Here is a 9632-nt window from a genome sequence, read left to right as displayed (position 1 = left end):
CAGGGTATCATATTCACAGGAGATTGGCATTATCTTGCCTCCTATGCCTTTCTCTTTCCGACTCTGGTTCATATCTGCCATGGAATCTTGTCTCCACCTGATAGCCCAGAACTGCCCCAAATGCTGACCAATTTTGACACACAGAGTTCTCAATAGGCTCAGCTCCTCAGTTGATAGGCACTGAATCCAAACACATCTGACAGCCAAACCAAGGCTGGTGCTCCAAAGGAGAGTTCAAAGCTCCTTCAGTATATACCACAACAGTCTCCACCCAGTGTCTGAGCATGGCTCATGGGCCTGGGGCCCGTGTTGACCCAAACTCCTGGTCAGTGTGCTAACCCACCTGACATTTCTCATTGATTTTGGTGTTGCCTCTAACCTGAATGGTATTAGTTTTGTACAGTTGCTATAAAAAATTACCTCCTCTTGCTCTGTCACCTGCCTCAACTGCCTGGGGTCCTAGTGGTTCACTGCACCGTGAAGACAGATTCCAGATGCAGGGAACTCGCACTTCCAATTCCAGACGCTATGTCCAGCAACGGCTCCATGGTTCTGGCCCACCGTGGTGCCCTGGACACCTCCTGCATCCTCGTATGGGTGAAGGAACAAGGCCATGACGTCATTGCCTACCTGGCCAGCATCGGCCAGAAGGAAGACTTCGAGGAAGACAGGAAGAAGGCATGGAAGCTTGGGGCCATAAAGGTGTTCATTAATGATGTCAGCAGAGAGTTTGTGGAGGAGTTCATGTGGCCGGCCATCCAGTCCAGCACCCTGTATGAGGACCACTACCTCCTGCGCACCTCTCTGGCTAGGCTCTGCATCACCCACAAACAAGCGGAAATCACCCAGCAGGAGGGGGCCAAGTATGTATCCTATGGCATCATGGGAAAGGGGAATGATCAGGTCCGGTTTGAGCTCACCTGCTCACTGGCCCCCAGATTAAGGTCATTTCTCCCCGGAGGATGCCCGAGTTCTACAACTGGTTCAAGGGCCTCAACGAGCTGATGGAATATGCAAAGCAACATCAGATTCCCATCCTGGTCACTCCCAAGAACCCGTGGAGCATGGACAAGAACCTCATGCATATGAGCTATGAAGCTGGAATCCTGGAGAGACCCAGCCACCATAAGCCCTGACCTGACCAAAGCCCCCAACACCCCTGATATTCTCCAGATTGAGTTCACAAAAGGGGTTCCGGTGAAGGTGACCAATGTCGAGGATGGCGCCACCCACCAGACCTCCTAGGAGCTCTTCGTGTAACTGAACGAAGCCAGAGGCAAGCACGGCCTGGGCCGTATTGACATCGTGGAGAGCCATTTCATTGCAGCGAAGTCCTGAGGCATCTATGAGACCCCAGCAAGCACCATCCTTTACGATGCTCATTTACACATCGAGGACTTCACCATGGATCGGGAAGTGCGCAAAATCAAACAAGGCCTGGGCTTGAAATTTGCTGAACTGGTGTATACTGGTTTCTGGCACAACCCTGAGTGTGAATTGTCCGCCACTGCATCACCAAGTCCCAGGAACGAGTGGAAGGGAAAGTGCAGGTGTCCGTCTTCAAGGGTTGGGTGTACATCCTCAGCCGGGAGCTCCCACTGTCTCTCTACAATGAGGAGCTGGTGAGCATGAGTGTGCAGGGCGATTAGGAGCCAGTTGATGCCACCGGGTTCATCACCATCAGTTCCCTCAGGCTGAAGGAATATGACCGTCTCCAGAGCAAGGTCACTGCCAAATGGACCCCTATACAAGGGGAGCTGGGGCCTCCTCACTTTGCAGATCCCCCAAGTATAGGCACTAATTCTTGTGATAATTTGTAATTGTGACTTGTTTTCCCCAGCTGGCAGCGCAGTGGCTGCCAGGCCCCAGCTTTGTTCCCTGGTCCCCCTGAAGCCTGCAAAAGTGGTCATTGAAGGGAAGGGTGGGGGGCAGTTGCAGTGGGGAGCTATAAAATGACATTTTTTTTTGAGACAGGTTCTGACTCTGTCACCCAGGCTGGAGCGCAGTGGCTTGATCTCGGCTCACTGCAACCTCCATCTCCTGGGTTCAGGTGATTCTCGTCCTTCAGCCTTCATTCTCATTCTCATCCCTCAGTAGCTGGGATTACAGGCATGCACCACCGTGCCTGGCTAATTTTTGTATTTTCAGTAGAGACAAGGTTTCACCATGTTGGCCAGGCTGGTCACGAACTCCTGACCTCAGCTAATCTGCCCACCTCAGCCTCCCAGGGTGCTGGCCTTACAGGTGTGAGTCATCGTGCCTGGCCAAAAATGACAATTAAAAGAAGATTAAAAAAAATAATAATGACCTCCTACTGGGTGGCTGAAAGCAACATAAATGTATTATCTCCCAGTTCTGATTTTTTCCAAATTTGTTAATTTTTGTGGGTACATGGGAGGTGTATATATTTATGGGATATCTGCAATATTTTGATACAGGCATGCAATGCATAATAATCACATCACAGAGAATGGGGTATCCAACCCCTCAAGCATTTACCCTTTGTGTTACCAATAATCCAATTATACTCTTTTAGTTATTTTTAAATGTAAAAGTAAGTCATTTTTGGTCTCCTAGTTCTCTTGTTGGCCTCTCTCTAGCTTCCAGTAGCCACTGGCAATCCTTGGCATTCCTCGACCTGTGGCTGCATCGCTACAGTCCCTGCCTCCATCTCCACGTGGCCTTCTCCTCTGTGTCTGTGTATCTTCTTCTGTCTCTTAGAAGGACACCTGCCATTGCACTTAGGGCCCAACCTAATCCAGGATGGTCTCATCTTGAGATCCTTGACTTAGGTATATCTGCAAAGCCCCTATTTGCAAATGAGGTCCTATTCACAGGATCTGGCCATTAGGACATAGATATATCTTTCCAAGACCACAGTTTAAGCCACTACAGGTGCACTTAGTTCCCTCTGGAGGCTCTAGGGGAGGGTCCTTCCTGCCTCTCCCAGCTCCTGGGGGCTCCAGGCATCCCTGGGCTTGTGGCTGCGTCACTCCAGTCTCTGCCTCTGTCTCCACGTGGCCTTCTCCTCTGTATCTGTATCTCCTCTTCTGTCTCTTATGAGTACACCTGTCATTGCATTTAGGGTCCTGAATCCAACATGACTTCATCTTGACATCCTGTACTAATTACAGTTACAAAGACTCAATTTCCAAATAAGGTCCTATTCCAAAATTTTGAGTGGACATGGAATTTTTTTAGTGGGGAAGGTGGGGAGAAGACACAGAATATCTCTTGTGTTTCCCACATCCTCTGGCTCCTGCTGCTTTCTCCTAGCCAGTGGGATCCTGGTCTCTCACATCTAGCCATTAGCTGGAATCTTGCCTGCACGGAGCTACCCCAACCCCCTGCCCTGACTGGCTCCTACTGGGTTATGTATTCCCCGTCTAATTTTATCGCCACAATTATCACAATGTATATCTCATGATCATCGTCCCCAGTCTAGGGACTTTACCTTCAACCATCCTTTCATTAAAATGGCTTATTAAGGTGCTTTCTGCGAGTTGGACTATGCAACTGGATTTATTTTTTAAATACCTGAATTGAACAACATAATTTGACCTGCTACTCTCTGCTTGTCCTAGAAAAAAGCAGTAGTTACACGAATTAGAGTCTTAAGATATGAGACCTTTCAAGGTCGGGCATGGTGGCTCACGCCTGTAATCCCAACACCTGGGGAGGCCAAGGCAGGAGGATCACTTGGGCCCAGGATTTCAGGACCAGGTGGGCAACATGACGAGACCCCTGTCTCTACAAAAAAAAATTAGCCAGTGTGGTAGCACATACCTATAGTTCCAGCTACTCAGGAGGCTAAAGTGGGAGGATCACTTGAGCTTAGGAGGTGGAGGCTGCAGTGAGCTCTAATCAGACAACTGCATTCCAGCCTGGGCAATAGAGCAAGACCCTGTCTCAAAATAAAATAAAATAAAATAAAATGAAACATGAATTGAAAAACGTAATTTGATCTCCTGCCCTGTGTCCATCCTAGAAAAAAGCACTAGGGGCCCTTGAATTTGAATCTTAAAATATAAGACCTTTGTTCTAAATGAACCACCCATAGTCTCCACACCTGTTGTGAAGAAGTAACTAAAATGAGCTGATTTTGTTTACTTAGCAGAATCCCCTATATCCCTAAGTGACTCATAGCCTGCTGCTGTTACATAACAGCTTGAAGACAGACTAAACATTTCGGGATTGTTAAGGGAACAAAATGCAAGTAAAGTGCTCCTACAGAAACATTGCCCCTGGCTATGAACACCTATGAGACACTTGGAAATTGATGTCGCTTTGTTTTGTTTTGCTTTGTTTTGTTTTGTAGGAAGACAGATACACTTTGCATGTTGTCCACATATGGAAACCATAGTCTGAATATATAACCTGGGTGGCCAAGTTAGTTGCAAACAAAGATACAGTAGCAGTAATAGAGTGTTACCCTGATAGAAGGAGAGTGAACAGATCCACAATAGATCAGAAGATCTGAAGTTGCATCCACCTTTATTCATTAGGAAGCCTATAAAAAGCAGGAAACAATAGCTAATGTGCTTAATTCATGTTTAAAGAATAATTGAGGTAACAGATATCAGTGTGTTTTCAAAAGAAATAAAATTCAATGGCTGCAGTTTCCTATCTGGTTATATAATTCCCATGTAGTTGTATCGCCCAATTGATGACTAAGCTAAACCCACAACACCCTTGCCAAGGCCTGCCCAGCCTCCAGCAATAGGCAGTGATATTTCAATCCATTTAGGGGTAAGTTTGTTCCACATTCCACCAGCTCTATTGTGTGGGTTTTCGTGTTAGGGAGACAAAAATCCACCTCTAGGTAAGTTTCATGGATCACAGGTACACCCCTAGGGATCCTGTAGAATGTCTGTGATATTTACACTACACAGCAGCCCCTCAAATCTTAAATGGCACACACACACACAAATGATCACGCTTCCTGTGTCTTAATTTGATTTAGAATAAATACGCACTCACGCATGTTGAGGTTAAGAGTCTGCTATGGTCTGCATGTCTATGTCCCACCCCAAATTCTTATACTGAAATCCTCACCCAAAAGGAGATGGTGTTGGGAGGTAGGGCCTTTGGGAAGTGATGAGGTCATAAGGTGGAGCCTCATGAATGGGATGGGTGCCCTTAGAAAAATGACCTCAGAGAGTTCCCTCGCCCCTTCCACCATGTGAGGACACAGCGAGAAGGCTCCATCTTAATCCAGGAAGCGGGTCCTAACAAAACACTGAATCTGCCCTGCCTTGACCTTGGACTCCCAGCCTCCAGAAGTGTGAACAGTAAATGTCTGTGTTTGTGAGCCCCCCAGGCTATGGTATTTTGCTAGAGAAGTCTGAATGGACTTATCCAGGTGGGTCTGCTATCATCACAGGGATCCTTACAAAAGGGAAGTAGAAGAGTCACAGGCTGCAGGAAGCAGAGGTTGGTATGATGTAATTTGAAGATACAGGAAGGGGTCATGAGCCAAGGAATGCAGGCAGCCTCTAGAAGCCAGAAACAGAAAGAAATCGTTTTTCTCCTAAAATATTCAGAAGAAACACAGCTCTGCAGACATCTTTATTTTATTCTGATGTCCAAAGCTGTAACAGAATAAATGGGTGTTGTTTTAAGCAAGGACATGGTGATGATTTGTGACAGCATCCACAAACTCGCACACTTATCGTCCTGCTGTTCAACCTTCCCTACAAGACAAATTCACCCCAGGCCCTTTGCACCCGCTGGCTCCACTGCTTGGAAGTTTCTTTCTCCAAATACTGAATGATTTATTCCAACACCACCTCATCAGAGTGGCTTTTCACCTATCTCTTTCCAAAACAACCTTCTCCTTTCCTTTTGCCCTGATTCGCTTTGGAAACAGTTCCTATGTGAGTTTAGTGTTTATTTTACTGCATCTGACTCTCTCACTAGAATGTGAGCTCAGTGGAAGCTTCAGCATTCTCACTCATGGCCCTGTCTAGGGTTAGGGTTAGGGTTAGGCAATCTGGAGCCATCAATAGCTATTGAATGAACAAGCATGGCCAGGTCTATGTTTAGAGGGTCAACTTCTGGACAGGGACATAATATCTTCTTAAGCAGTGAGGAAGTCAGCAAGAGCCATCAAACTGTCATAGGGAAAGAGTAGAAGCACACCTATTAGGACTGGAAATCAGAGTTAGGACACTTCGTGGGTCTCTCTGATTCTGAGACACCCAACTGCATGGTGAGACGTTGTATTTGTCTGTTTTCACATTGCTGATAAAGACGTACCTGAGACTGGGAAATTTACAAAAGAAAGAGGTTTAATGGGCTTATAGTTCCACTTGGCTGGGGAGGCCTCAGAATCATGGCAGAAAGCAAGGAGGAGCAAGTCATGTCTGAAAGCAAGGAGGAGCAAGTCATGTCTTACATGGATGGCAGCAGGCAAAGAGAAAGCTTGTGCAGGGAAACTCCCCTTTATAAAACCATCAGATCTCATGAGACTTATTCACTATCACGAGAACAGCATAAGAAAGACCTGCCCCCATGATTCAATTACTTCCCACCGGGCCCCTCCCACAACACGTGGGAATTCAAGATGAGATTTGGGTGGGGACACAACCAAACAATATCAGACTTCTTCCATGAGTGGTTTTGGCTCCAGATACGCAGTGAAGCCACCTGTGATGACCGTTAAGGTGACTTTGGAAGTCACCTGTGACCTTCCAAAAACACCTGCACCTATGAATCTAACTACATAGATTTGACTTCATTGGACCTGGGTGTAGTCTGAATTTTGGGAGTGCAAATGTTCTTCTTGTGAGTCTAACAACCTGTAAATGGATATGATAATGCCTAGATTCCAAGAGAGAAACAAATGTATAGTCAGCATCAAATTGGTTTGGGATGTGGGAGGCAGAGGATGTCATGGGTCAGGGAAAATGGGAGATCCTGAAGTTGCCAATCTTTCTTATAAAGAAGGACATATTTTCTTCAGAAGAGTAAATCAAACCCAATTTTAAACTTGATTTAGACAAAACGTGTGTCTGCACATGGGTGTCTATCCCTTAAGGATTTAAGAGTCATCATACTATCCATTTATATTTATGAAATAAATATAGTTCTCTGCAGGGAGAAAAATGTTGTAATTTTCTTTTACTTGAGGCCAATTCTGTTTTTTGGCCATGTGTTCAGCCATAAGTGGAACTGATCGAATTTTAATTTTCCAAGAGTATCATAAAGAATAGAAATGGAAAGTAATAAAGAGAAAGTGACTGAGTGGGCAATATTTTCCTTTTAGCTCCCAAAGAGAGTGGCCAGTATTTTTTGACCCTAAGGAATGCCTGTCATTTATTCTCAGAAGCAATGTAGGAATTCATGGGCTACCCCAAGAGATGCCATGAGAACAAAAGTGTAGACCCAAAACAAAGGTAGCTAGTGTCAGCACGAGATGTATGATGCAATTTGAAGACCAGGGAGAAGTTGAAGGGATACAAGGAGGGACATTGTGTCTCACATATAGAATCATGTAAGGGTAAAGATGTGCAGTGTGCCAAGTGAGTGTTTTCCAGTTGGCAGTAGACATCAACTCTTCTACTGAGAAATAGTATGGGGAAAAGAGAAAGAGAAGGTTAGAGGTATGCTGCCTCTCTAATTAAAACAACGCTTTGAAAAATATGTATGGAAGACTTCTAAGTATCCCAAGACCACAGACATATAAGATGTAGATTTGGCCATGGACCTTTGGCCATGGAACATTTGTACTCCCAAAATCCAGACTACATCCAGGACCAATGAAGTCCAATCCCTACAGGTAGAACCATTGGGGCAGCAGTTTCTGGATGCTCACAGGTGACTTCCAAAGTCACCTTAAAGGCCATCACAGGTAGTTGGGGCCCAGAACCACTCAAGGAAGGAGGCTCACCATGCAGTCGGGTGTCTCAGAATCAGAGAGATCCATACAGTGTCCCCTAACTCTGATTTTCCACTGGCAATAGGTGTGCTTCTACTCTTTTTCTATGACAGCCTGATGGCTCTTGCTGTCTTCTGCACTGCTTAAGAAGAGATTACGTCCCTGTCCAGAAGTCGACCCTCTAAATGCAGACTTGGCCATGCTCATTCATTCATTCAATAGCTATTGATGGCTCCATGATGCCTAACTCTAACCTAACCCTACCCCTACTCCTAACCCTACCCCTAACCCTAACCCTACCCTTACCCCTAACCCTAGACAGGGCCATGAGTGAGAACACTGAAGTTTCCATTGAGTTCACCTTCTAGACAGAGAGTCAGACACAGTACAATAAACACTAAACTCACATAGGAACTGTTTCCAGAAGTGAATCAGGGAAAAGAGGAAAGAGAAGGTAATTTTGGAAAGAGGCAGGTGAAAAGCTGCTCTGAGGAGGTAGTGTTGGAATAAATAATTCGGTTTTTGGAGAAAGAAGCTTCCAAGAAGAGGGGCCAGCAGGTGCAAAGGGCCTGGGGTGCATTTGTGTTGTAGGGAAATTTGAACAGCAGGATGATGAGTGTGTGAGTCTCCTGTGGCTGCTGTTACATGGGTCTGAGGGTGATAAAACGAGAACCTTTTAGTCAAATAGTTCAGTGCCCAGTTTGAGGACAGTAGGTTGATAAACCAGCCACGAATATTCCAGGCTTTCTCTCATGCATTTCAAGACTGAAACTGGCCTTGTCTGTACCATGTTTCAATAACAGGCTGCCTTATTAACATGTACTCCTGTAGAATAGGAAAAACGCTGACTCAATAATAACACTGCCTGAAAAAGAAATGCAACAAAACATGTTTTTCCTCTTTCTCCCTCTCTTCCCTCTCTTCTAATTGTATAAAGTGATATCTTATTATCTTCATTTTTATTTCTCATTACATTTTGATTTTGGCATCTCCTCGTACTCATTGAATGAGTTTTCTAGGGATGCTGCAATGCATTCCCACAAGTTCAGTGGCTTAAAACAACACAATTGAGTATCTTCCAGTTCTGAAAGTCAGAGTCCAAAATGAGTCTCCCTGGGATAAAATTGACATATTGGCAGGACCCCATTCCTTCTGGAGGCTCTACACAGGGAGAATCTGTTTTCTTGCCATTTCTAGCTTTTAGGAGTGTCAACTAAAAATAAAATTCTAACACCCCCTCCCCTCCCACCACACCCCCCCGCCCCCGGTTATCTGAACAGACCCCTCCTCTCGGCCAAGCAACTCCAAAGTTAACCTAAAAAACTGGTTCAGACCATGATGGGAAGTGGAAGCTGGACATGCCTCATAATGCCCTCCTCCCTTTTGGAATCACTGATAGAACAGACTCTCTAACTCTGATAAGAAATCTTTACAATCTATTCTCTTTGGAGCCTGCTACCTGGAGGCTGCATCTTCATTATAAAACCTTGGTCTGTGCAACCCCTTGTCATAACCCAGACATTCTTTTCTGCTGATAATAACTCTTTCAACCAATTGGAAGTCCCTCTGCCTGACACTTTGAGTTGTCCTGCCTTTCTGGACCGAACCAACGTACATCCTACATGTAGTGATTGATGTGTCATGTCCCCTAAAATACATCAAACCAAGCTGTACTCCAGCCAGCTTGGGCGGATGTCCTCAGGACCTCCTGAGGCTGTGTCATGGGCACACCCTTAACTTGGGCAAAATAAAC

At 45.5% G+C, this 9632-nt stretch overlaps 1 pseudogene; it reads left to right on the top strand.

Moving 5' to 3' along the window:
- Positions 1 to 528: 528 nt before the first annotated feature.
- On the top strand, positions 529 to 1820 carry LOC105478264 (argininosuccinate synthase pseudogene; annotated as a pseudogene).
- The last annotated feature ends 7812 nt before the right edge of the window (positions 1821 to 9632 follow it).

This window comes from Macaca nemestrina, chromosome X, assembly GCF_043159975.1.
Source record: "Macaca nemestrina isolate mMacNem1 chromosome X, mMacNem.hap1, whole genome shotgun sequence".
NCBI lineage: Eukaryota > Metazoa > Chordata > Mammalia > Primates > Cercopithecidae > Macaca > Macaca nemestrina.
Note: the sequence above shows the minus strand (reverse complement) of the source record. Positions and strands in the feature narration are given on the sequence as shown.